Here is a 13,192-nt window from a genome sequence, read left to right on the forward strand (position 1 = left end):
AATTTTGGAAAATTATTTATGAACGTTTGGACTGGATGTATGGATTAAAATGGTGGTTTAAATCACGAAGTTTGGATTTTATTGTTGCTTTATTAAACGGTTTAATCAAAATTATAATTGTTATATCTCATTGTTATATTCATATTTGTAGCATTTTTTATGTTGTGTACATAATGTTTTATAATTTTAATAAAATAGTTTTTACAGCACACAACTTATGTTACAACATCTACATGTTTACGATTCATAGCTTACAACATATGATTTTAGTACATTATTAAGTTTTAATTAATATGTTTTTTTTATTTCATGATATAAGTTAGAAATATGTTTTAAATTTGTTATTTATCTTTGTTTTTTTTTGTATGTTGGATTTTTTAATTAAAACAAAAATGTGATACCTTATCACTACAAGAAAATTGCGTATTAGTATTGAAAATCGCCGCTAATAATTAAATGTCGCCGCTGATAATAGCCGTCGCCGCTAATAGATTGTCGCCGCTAATAATATATGTCGCCACCAATACTCAAGGTTTTAGCGGCGACAAATGCGCCGCTAAAAGTTTTTTGTCGCCGCTAATAGTAGCAGGCATGCTGTCCACTACTGCTCTATTTTTGGTTCGTTTCCTGACCCGTTTTCCTGCATTTCATGATAATTTCCAGATTTTCAAAACAACACGAATCCAAAAAATTTCATACACATATATCATAAACATAAAACATCGTCTAAGTAGTTAAGATAAAACACGAAAACAACCGTATTAAACATAACAATCGTCTAGATAAAACATCGTCCAAAATACTCTCATTCTTCCTCATCCATGTCATCTTGGTTGAAGAGATCATCATGATTCCTTGATACCTTGTTCGATGAGGCCGAGGCATTATGTTGTGACATACGAGCTAGAAATTCCGGGTCGCTAAAAATTCGATCTAGTTGAGCCTATAAGTAAAAAGAATAATTAATTACCAACATGTATGGGTCAAGATTACCTAAACCAAATTACCAAGATAAAAAATATATTTATTTTTACCGGTGTAAAGAATGGCTGTGGTGTCGGCTCCTTATCACATTGATCCGCGACACTCGATGATGCAGCTATAGAAGGTTTAGGCTCGATACCTCTCATACACCCGCGTCGAGGACCCAACACCTTTTCAAATATCCCGACCGCATTTGAAATCGGCTCATTAGTTTTTTCAAATTCGCCTTCGCTATTAGGCTCGGTTTGCTCCTCGATCTCTCTCCTTAATTCATTCTATATTTTAGAACAACAGAAAAGAGGATTAATATATTTGAAAAATATACTTTAATAAATATACGTGAAAAATATACTTTAATAAATACATACGTATTGACGCTCTGCCACCTCACTATCAAAAGTGCTATCACGTCGACAATGAGCTTTCTTAAAAACTTGGAGCTCGTTCAAGCGTTGTATAACATTAAATATTAGATCATACAATATATATATATATATATATATATATAATTTTTGTATGTGTGTGTAAAAATATAAATCATTACATTTTTGTAGCCATAGCTGCTATAGGATGTTGTCCCCCCTGGTTTGTGTATTGCTGCTTTTATCAGTTTGCTTTGTTGACCGACGACCGGTTTTCATGTGACACGGTTTGGAAAAGGTCGACAAAATTTCTTCCAATTTTCTTCACTCATCTCCGTGGGGGGTTTGCTCTTTGTTAAGTCTATATTAGCCTTTCCACCCACAGCATTATAATGGCCTTTTGTTTTACTTTTTCGATCTCTATATCGCTTTGAGATCAACAAGTCAATGTCACCATTTAAAAGAGTTTTTTGTGGATCTTGCTCTATCTCTTGTAAATTGAAGTATCGCTAGAAGCAATTAAAAGAAATTAGTTAATTAAGTAAAAGACAAATATTAAATGAAGAATATTTAAATTAACAAATCACTTACACCAAGATGCTCAAACAAAGCATTTTTCTCCGTTTTAGACACATTCGCCCAACTTTCCTTGTCAAAGGCGATGTTCCTCTCCATGTATATTCCCACTTCGCGAATAAACATGTCGGCAACCTCACCAATCGGAATGAATGTAGCACTGCTGTCAAATATGAGAGACAAAGGCCCCCTATTTTTCTTGTATGCTGCTGCCAATTTCTTATTTTTAGCAGGACCTCGTCCCTTATGTCGAGGAGGTAAATCTACAAATACAATTAAAATTTATTAGTCACAACATGTATATTTATAACAATATATGTATTTATAATAAATGAATAAAATATAGTAAATAAATAAATTATAGTAACCTTACCATCCTCCTCGTGAACACCTCGCCAAAAACCACCCGAAGGTGGCGGATCCTCGGCACCATCGCCGCCATGTCCTCGAGGCATTACGTCCGCCATGATCTAAAAAGTTATAAGATATGCAATACAAATATATAATACGATTCAAGTTTTCTATTGCTACATAAAAATACAAAGTTTTCTTAAAACCACATACAAATACAAATTACAACTCTTATTTTAATCAAACTCTCCCTCGGATTCTTCAGTGTCTGCCTCCGATCTCTCCTTGTCGTACTCAAAATCGTCCTCGTCATTATCACTCTCATCATAGACAATGTATTAGCGGTAACCGTTGGCGGATTAACTTCACTTGATTTCTCATCATGAGGCTGTTTTTAATTATATGACAATTATTACAAAATAAATTACAATACACTATATGCATATAAGCATCTAAATAAATTAGTGATATCATTATAAATTTAAAGTAACTTATGAAGTATTAATACAAAGTATAAATTTGATTCGGTTTTAAGTTTCAACGTTAAAATTATTATACAAAGTATAAATAACTTACGATACACAAAGCATTTAAATAACTTACGATACACAATTATATACAAAGTATAAATAATATCTATCATACATAAGGATTAATTTGATTCGGTTTTAAGTTTCAACGTTAAAATTATTATTTATTTTATTATAATATAAGTCAATATTAATTTGTGCTAAAATAAGTACAAAGTTATAGCAACTTTTAAACTCGACGGTTTTAACCGGATGTTTGAAACCCGTCGGTTTTTAGTTTCAACGGTTTGGTTTCGGTTTTCGATAATCAAAAACCGTCGGTAATGGTTTGCTTTACTGTTTGACCCAAAACCGTCAAAACCGAACCGTGAACACCGAGACAAAAATCAGTTATCAAAAAAAAACGCCAAGGCAAAAATCAATAACACCATTCGGCAATCTCAAACAATATTCGAACAATTTTCAGGCAATTATACATAAACAAAGAATATCTTACAGTTTTTTTAGAGTGGTAGTGTCGGATCGAGTGGTGGCAGGTGTATGAGGAGCATCACCTAACAATACAAATCACGGTAGAGACGAGTGGTGGCCGGCGGGGTGGTGTTCTGCCAAGAAGAGTGGTGCACGGAGTGATGGCCGGTGTGGTGGCCGGAGTGGTTGCCGGCGTCGGAGGTAAAACCCTTGCTTCACTCCAAACACAAAACAAACATCAAATTCACAGTAAGATGGAAGAGAGGGATGACGGCGTCGGAGGCACAAAACATACCGAAAAGAGAGGATGACGGCGGCGACCTAATTGGAGGCGACGGCGGCAAATTCACAGTACAAATGGAGAAGATGAATCTCCAAAAAGAGAGGGAAGGAAAATATATTTTCCCAAGTGACTATTAGCGGAGACGGCGTCGCCATAAAACCCTAGCCATTGGATCAACACAGCAATTAACGGTCCAGATTCGTTAGGACGCGGATCAAGGGGGTCGCCGCTAATAACCCCCGTCGCCGCTAATACGAGTTTTTTTTGTAGTGTATATTAATAATGTTAGATTCTCTGCCGTTTACAATTCATTAAAATGTATAACACACACACAAATATATATATATATATATATATATATATATATATATATATATATATATATATATATATATATATATATATATATATATAAAGTTTTATATATGTCAACCCGTGTGTAACACGGGATCTAACCTAGTTAGAGAATATTATTATCAGGGTAGTACGCCTGGAACAAGAAGGTTCATCGTACAATTTCGGCGATTACAAAAATAAAGGAGTATATCCCTCTCCCTTAGTGTCTTTCCACTTCCGTCGTTCAGGAACTATAGAATATATATTATTAGAGTTTTTGTATTACAGTGTTACCATAATTAAGAGAATGTATTTAATTATGTTTCCTTCTACTTGTATTTATTTAATTGGATACTTAATTAATAATGCATTACACCTCACATGGTTTTCATTATTCTATATGGTATCAAAGTCTTACAGTTCTGTTTTTCCTTTTAGCTATATTCTACTTTATCTCTTCATTCATACTTTACCTTTAAAAGCCTTTTCTAAGCAAAACGTTACCGAGTTACCGACTTACCGGCCTCATGATCTCTGGCAACCCTCGAGCAAAACCATTCCTACATCGGCATTCGGCACTGGCCGGAATTGCCTACGGGCAGATTTACACGCCTACGGGCCGAAATAAACAACATTGCCTCAACCATTGTACTCGTAACATATATCCAATCGACCTAGTTGAAAAACAAACCCGTCGAGGCTCTACCACTCTGCCACTCGCTCATCGGAATCCATAGCATATACCGACATAACGGTTCGATAAATACGGTTTTCTTTTACTGGTTAAGCAACCAGTGATTTCCTTTTATTTTCTCTAATATGCATATGCATATACATCTCAACCTTTCAGAAAATAAAAGAAGGAAGCAAGCAGGCAGGCAGCATCATAATTTTATTTTCTTTTTTTGTCTTTTTTTATTATTTAATTTCTTTTTGAAGAAAAAGAATCTTTTATTTTCTTAGTTAAAAATGATTGTTATTATAGTTTTTATTTATTTTATTTATTTTTATTATGCCGCCAGTCGTTGCTTCGGCCGACTCAATCATGGCTCCTGCTGCTGTAGTCGGAGCTCCTATCTTCATGCCCAACCATCGTTTCCTGCTGTTGCAGTCGGAGCTCCTATCATCATGCCCAACCATCGTTTGACCACGGTCAAGATGCCACATATCGTTTTAGATCTTACAACCGATCGAGTTCATGCTCTACGTGACAGCCGATCGTGTATCTTACAATCTTTGCACTCAAGTCTGAGCGTTCGATTATTAGAATTTTAGTATTATAGTGTTACCGTAATTAAGAGATTGTAGTTGATTATGTTTCCTTGTATTTATCTAATTGTACTCCTATATATAGTTGATCAATAATATATTGCATCTCACGGGGTTTATATTACTCTACAACGCCAAGGCGCTCGTCAACCTCATACTTCTACTTTTTTTTTACATATCTTAATTGCCTCCTGCCCTCCTGTAGTCCTCTACTTTAAGACACTGTGTGAAAAGAGTGCACTAGATTTATGCAATGATAGTCAGCGACAGATTTATGATATTTTATCAGAGCCCGAGTATATAATATGATTCGTTTAAAACGGGTTGGAACTTGGAACAGAATGAGTCGGATTAGAAGTCAGAACGGTGAGGGTTAAAACATATGCATGTTGATGGAATAATTTCGATTGTCACATAGTAGTAATATCCTAAATTTATATGTTTGTTAGATAAGTTAATCAAGGTAGTTAATTGGCAGTTAAACCAACCATCTTGGTCGTGACCGTTAATACCGTTATATAATTGAACAAATTTGTTAAAAGAAATAGTGTGCAAATTTACTCTTATATAAAGTGAGAGGTGGTTAGCTAGTGAGAACTCCTGAAAGCTGCAATTCACTTCCTCACCTAATTATATGAATAAAAATATTGGATAACAAATGTTACGAATAAAAAAATGTAGCAAAATAGCAGCACTGTTATAATATTAGCTCTAATTATAACAAGATTATTGAAGTAATAATTGAACTTTATTATATCTAAGAGACAAGAGAGTGAAGAGATATATGTGAATTGTTAGTTCTACCGGGATGGATAACTTCGTTACAAATACATGCTATTTATAATATCAAATCTACTATTCAAAAAGTAAATCTACCGACAATCTCAACTGTTATATTTCATTTGGAGTGTTCGTGTGACTAAAGATGTTTGACAAATGTGTCATCCATCAATAATGTTATAGCATTCATCAATAATTCATAACACTCCCCCTTGGATGACACCATTTCAAAACTTCGGGGTCTTGAAGTACTGCCTCATTAAAAACCTTGCTAAAGGAAAACCCAATGGGAAAAAACTTTAGCTAAGGGAAAAAGAGTGCAGTATATAGCTCCCCCTCAAATTGCAGGTCGTTACATTGTTCGTACATGGCGCATGCCAATATCATGAACATGTTTCCTGAATGTTGCTGTGGGAAGTGCTTTTGTGAAAAGATCAGCTGAGTTGTTGCTGGACTGGACATATCTCATTTCAACCTGATTGTCTTTAATAAGGTCTCGAGTATACTCAAAGTATCTTGGTGGTATATGCTTTGTTCTGTCACTTTTGATATATCCTTCCTTCATTTGCGAGACACAAGCTGCATTATCTTCATAGATAGGAGTTGGAATTCGATCTTTCTCTAGTCCACAAGAAATCAATATGTGTCGTGACATAGATCTTAACCATACACATTCTCTTGAAGCTTCATGCAATGCAATGACTTCAGCATGATTTGAAGATGTTGCAATGAGTGTTTTTTTCTGAGAACGCCATGAAATCGCAGTTCCTCCATTCTTAAATACATATCCAGTTTGAGATTTTGCTTTATGGGGATCAGATAAATAACCTGCATCTGCATAACCAACTAACCCTTCTTTTGAATCGTTAGGATAAAATAAACCTAAATCAACAATTCCTTTTAAATACCGAAAAATATGTTTAATGCCACCAATGTCTTTTAGTAGGGGATGAACTGAATCTTGCCAATAAATTAACTGCAAAAGAAATGTCAGGTCTTGTACAGTTAGTAAGATACATAAGTGCTCCAATTGCACTGAGGTATGGTACTTCGGGACCAAGAATCTCTTCATTATCTTCGCAAGGACGAAATGGATCATTGTCAACATTGAGTGATCTAACAACCATCGGTGTGCTTAAAGGATTTGCTTTGTCCATATTGAAACGTTTTAAGAGTTTCTCAGTATAAGTTGACTGATGCACAAGTATCCCATTATGCATATGCTCAATTTGTAAACCAAGACAATATTTGGTTTTTCCAAGATCTTTCATTTCGAATTCTTTCTTTAAAAGAGCAATTGCTTCATTAATTTCTTTTTGTGTCCCAATTAAATTTAGATCGTCAACATACACATCTATGATCACATATCCTGATGTTGTCTTCTTGATGAAGACACATGGAAAAATAAGATTATTTGTGTATCATTTGCTTATCAAATAATCACTCAAACGATTGTACCACATCCTTCCAGATTGTTTCAGTCCATACAAGGATCTTTGTAATTTGATGGAATACATTTCCTTAGGCTTTGAGCTTATTGCATCGGGGAGTTTAAATCCTTCGGGAATTTTCATATAGATGTCACTATCTAGTGATCCATACAAGTAAGCTGTGACAACATCCATAAGGCGCATCTCTAAATTTTTAGAGACTGCTAAGCTGATTAAATATCTAAACGTAATAGCATCCATGACAGGAGAATACGTTTCTTCATAGTCAATTCCTGGCCTCTGAGAAAAACCTTGAGCTACAAGTCTTGCTTTATATCTTGTAACTTCATTTTTCTCATTTCGTTTTCTCACAAAAACCCATTTATATCCTACAGGTTTCATTGACTTTGGTGTAATGACAATAGGTCCAAAAACCTTTCGATTGTTTAGTGAGTTTAATTCAGCTTGCATAGCATCTTTCCATTTGTTCCAATCTTGTCGATTTTTACAATCATCTACAGATTTTGGTTCAGGGTCATCATTTTCTTCCATGATATCGCTTGCCACAGAATAAGAAAATATATCATCAATATTTTCCATTTCATCTCGATCCCACATTATATGTGATTTACCATAGTTTATTGACAATTCTTTATTGGAATCATTTATTTCTTCCTGAGGAAATGTTATATCATTTATTCTTTCCTGAGGGAAGGTTTTGTTAATCATTCCTTCCTTAGGGTCAGTATCCTTCTTAGAACCCTTTCTTTTTCGAGGATTTTTATCCTTTGAACCGATTGGCCTTCCACGTTTTAAACGTTTTTGAGATTCATGAGGTGCATTATTATGGTTTTGCTTGCTTGAAATCTCAACTCGAGCTGGAGCATTAGCAGCTGGTATATGAGATTTAGTGACCCTGTTTATATCAGTAAATGCATCAGGTAACTGATTTGCAATTTCTTGTAGATGTATTAGTTTTTGAACTTCTGTCTCACTTTGTTTTGATCTTGGGTCTAGGTGTAACAATGATGGCACACACCATGATATATCTATTTCTTGCTTTTTCATTTCTCCCCCTAATGGCGGGAACATTGTCTCGTTAAAATGACAATCAGCAAAACGTGCTGTAAATACATCACCTGTTAAAGGTTCAAGGTATCTTATGATGGAAGATGTTTCATATCCAACATATATTCCCAACCTTCTTTGGGGACCCATTTTTGTGCGTTGTGGTGGTGCAATAGGAACATACACAGCACAACCAAAAATTCTAAGATGAGAAATATTTGGCTCATTTCCAGAAACAAGTTGTGTGGGAGAGTATTTATGATTTGCACTTGGTCTTACGCGGATTAATGATCCAGCATGCATAATTGCATGACCCCAAATAGAAACAGGGAGTTTTGTCCTCATTATTATTGGTCTAGCTATTAGCTGTAGGTGTTTGATCAACGACTCGGCTAAGCCATTTTGTGTGTGTACATGAGCAACAGGGTGTTCTACAACAATCCCCACAGACATGCAATAATCATCAAAAGCATGTGATGTAATTCTCCCGCATTATCTGTCACACCCTCAAAATCCACTAACGGAGTTTTACCGTCAGAGGGTGTGAACTGGCAGGATCGGAATCATCAGTTATAATCAAACCATAAAATAAAGTTTCAAAACCATGAAAACGTTTACGAGTAATTAAACGCGGAAGCGTAAAAACCTTTAATCAAAAGTTGCGTCACGCAGGACGACTTAAAACCAAAGATAATCGTTAAAAATAAGTTTGCAGGACAAAAGCGTTTTCAATCAATGCATGTTCCTAAACCGCGCGCCCGCCTCGGCTACCTGAGAATAACATACTAAAAGTGTCAACACAAGGTTGGTGAGTTCACAAGTTATATAAAATAAATCGTTTAGCGTTTGCGTTCAGCGTTTTGCGTAACCACGTTACGGCGTTTTGCGTTAAGCGTTTTGCGTAACCACGTTACGGCGTTTTGCGTTAAGCGTTTTGCGTAACCACGTTACGGCGTTTTGCGTTACCAGATAGTGTTATGTCAAATTATATATCGATAGGTAGCTAGTCTATACAACAAGTATTACTAAGTGTTCGACACCGAAGCTGACTCGTTTAGTAAGTGCCTTGTCACCAGGTCCTCCAGACCATGGTACGTGTTAGCCAAAATTACACCCGCTCGACCTCCAGTCGAGTTTAGCGTTGGGTGGGGTTTGTCAAACCCAGTAGTACTACTCAACAGTGACTCGCTATTCTAAATATTAACCGGTTCGATGTGTAGGACTTCAAATATTTCGTTTGCCACTTAGCCTTTACAAGTGATATATAATTTATAAAAAAATCTTAAATGCGTTGTGGAGTATGTTATCTCCCCCAAGTGAAAAGCGTTTGGAAAACAGTTTAAAGAGGGGAAAGTGAAACTCACTGTTTGCGAAGAATTTCCCAAAATAAATCACCAAGATGCGCGTCACCGAAAAACTCTCTCTAACGTTCTAAAACAACAAAGAGATTTTTCTAAGTGTCGGAATATTATCGAGTCTCTAGACCCGGCACATAATACCTATGCACATAACATGTTTCATGTTTCGTTCGTGAATCGTGTGTGACTTTAACAAGTGTTTTTGTGACACATCACATTTGTAAGCAATCATATACGTGTCATGTATTCATAACGTACGTTACTAGCAATTATTCCCCGTAAGGGCATTTTGGTCAACAAATAACAATTAACTAGCCATTATTCCCCATGAGGGCAACTTGGTCAAATCATGGCAATCAATTAGCAATTATTCCCCGCAAGGGTATTATGGTCAAAACATAACAATTATATAGCAAGTATCAAGTTTCATGCATTTTTACACAACCCAGCAGCTAGTTTCACCGAGACAGAAATCCTACTAGAAAGATTGTACTATTTCACCAATCATAGCATCTCAATTAATTTACCAAAAATCATCACAGAAGCACATATGTCTTAGGTTTCCAGAACATATTTTATTACATTTTTATTCCTCATAGTTTTCTCACAATCATCAAATCATTACAGCAAACTCATAACAGTCAGATTCATGCACAACAGAATGTTATTTGCAATTCCCGTTAAACGAAAAATCCAATAAATGCAAGACCACTTGGTTTTGGTTCCTAACTCAATGAGTCAACTTCCAGAAGTGGAACCAACCCAATTGGTCTCGTAGTTCATGAGATATAACATTTACAACATAACCTAACAGCAGGTCTAACAGCTCAGCTTTGCACAACGTTTTTGTAAAATCATAAAAGTTAACTTCTACTTGTCCAAAAATTACAAATTTATACTTTATAGAAACTAGACTCAACCTAGTTACTGCAGTACCAATAATATCAACCAATTTTCACGTTTACACTTCGTTACAATCACTTAAACATCATATACACATTCTGTCCAGAAACTGTTTGCATCCAAACTCAACATATTAACAATCTATGAACTATCATGCATTCATATGATCCTCTAGACTCCATAAACACCATCCATGCACATCAATTACATATTACATACTTGATTAGGGTTTGTGTTTGAACTCAAATCAAAGACACAACAATTTACATGCAACAAGATTCAATCTAGTTATCAAATCATCATCCAAATAACAACAATCATATTAGCTATACACACTCACAAAATCGGCTGCTAGGGTTTGTTATTAACCCAACAAACATCAAAATCAAGCAACAAGAATGTATAGGATAATCAAATATACCTTCCTAGCACCTAGTTCTTCAATCAAGGGCTTGAATTGATGTTGTATGTGTGTGTATTGATGGACGGCAGCCAAGGAGGTGGGGGCTTAGGTTTCCGATCGGGATTAGGGGAAAAGAAGAAAGAAAAGTGTTTTAGGTTTAAGGTTTAGTATTATTTATAAACATAACATGTTACATTCAAGTCCCTCCACTTCTAAGTATTACTTTTCTAGCCTAACTAGCTTGTTCTTGTTTCTTGTCTAGCATTACACACAATGTAATCAAGTAACACATATGTTAACACATAATTATCACATAATTATTATGTTGACGTTTTTTGTTTAATCCTCAATCGTTTGCGTCAACTCGTTTGCGTTTCGGTGCAAATCCCGAAAGACTACACATGTAGTAAGTGTTAAGCGTCATTTAAACCCTAGTTTAAATGTAATGAAGTGTGCGTTATAGATTCAATGATCTTAAGTTTGAATTGACGGAGTTGAGTTAACGGAGTTAACCTGAAATTGACGATTGTCACATTATCAAGCCTTACTCTTTTAATGGTATAATCCGGAAAATGTGCACGTAATTTGATAATTTGAGCAAGAAATTTTGCAAAAGCAACATTACGAGTCGATAATTAAGTGATATTAGACCATCTGCTGGATGCGTCTATTAAGACCATGAAGTATCTAAATAGTCCACGTGGTGGATGAATTGGTCCACATATGTCACCTTGAATTATTTCAAGAAACATTGGTGTTTCTTTATCGACTTTTAATGGCGAAGGCCTTGTAATTAATTTTCCAATAGAACAAGATGTACATTGAGGCATTTTATCTATTTTGTGCATCTTTTGACCTTTCAGTGGATGCCCATGTGTATTTTCAATGATCATTTTCATCATTGTGGATCCTGGATGGCCTAATCTGTCATGCCATAAGTTTATGATACCAGAATCGCAACAATCTTCTTTGACTGCCATATGTGCTTGAGGCACATTTATATATGTATAATGCAAACCAGAATGGAGCATTGGCAATTTTTCCAATATTTGATATTTGCTTATGATATGCAAATACTTTTCATTACTAACAGTCCTTGACTGAGTATCATATCCATTATGATATATGTTTCTGAAACTCAACAAATTTCTTGTTGATTTTGGGGAAAATAAAGCATTTTCTATTTTGAGCTTTGTACCATTTGGTAATGCTAAATTAGCTTTTCCCACTCCTTCTATCAAGTTTGTAGGACCTGATATTGTATTGATGATCCCTTTTGTTGGTTTCAGTTTATAAAAATATTTTTTAGATCTAAGTATAGTATGCGTGGCTCCACTATCCGCTATACATATATCTTCTTCATTTGTTTGATCTTGTGCTCCGGTGATTTTCATTTTAAATCTTGAAAAATATTAAGAAAAAAAAATAAGTGTATAACGAAGACATATGATATTTTAATAAGAACTTTATTTAATTGAAACACAAGTAGTACATGAAAGAGGAACTACATAATTAAAGATAATGAGAACACACTTAATAACTGCATCTAATTATAGTAGTCAAGCAACTTTGTTTCAAAGTTCTACCCCAAAGTCTTCAACGCTCAGCTCAGCATTGATATTATTAAAGTTATCAACATGGTTCACTTCTTTCTCTTTTCCTTTTAGAGAGGCTTGGTACAGTTCACACAGATGTGGAGCTGTGCGACAAGCCTTTGCCCAGTGGTTTGTACTTCCACATCTAAAACATGAAGTGCCATTGTTTTCGGACATACCAGCTTCATTCCATTTATTTTGGTGGTTGGAATTGGTATTGTGTGGGACATGGTAATTATTGGCTCTCTGGTTACGACCACGACCACGGCCACGACCACGACCGTAAGAGTTATTGTTCCATTTGAATGGATGCTTACGATCATTAAAATGCCTTTTGTCAAAATGACCAAGTCCACGTCCACGGCCTCGTCCTCGACTTTGTTCCCATTTATGATCAGAATTTTTATGAGAACTTTTGTGAGCAACATGTGCTTCTGGTATTGCTAATGAACCCGTGGGACGAGATTGATGATTTTTCATTAATAATTCATTA

This window comes from Bidens hawaiensis, unplaced genomic scaffold (genome assembly GCF_021521415.1).
Source record: "Bidens hawaiensis isolate Kalapana, Puna unplaced genomic scaffold, B.hawaiensis_p1.1 tig00004682_1, whole genome shotgun sequence".
NCBI lineage: Eukaryota > Viridiplantae > Streptophyta > Magnoliopsida > Asterales > Asteraceae > Bidens > Bidens hawaiensis.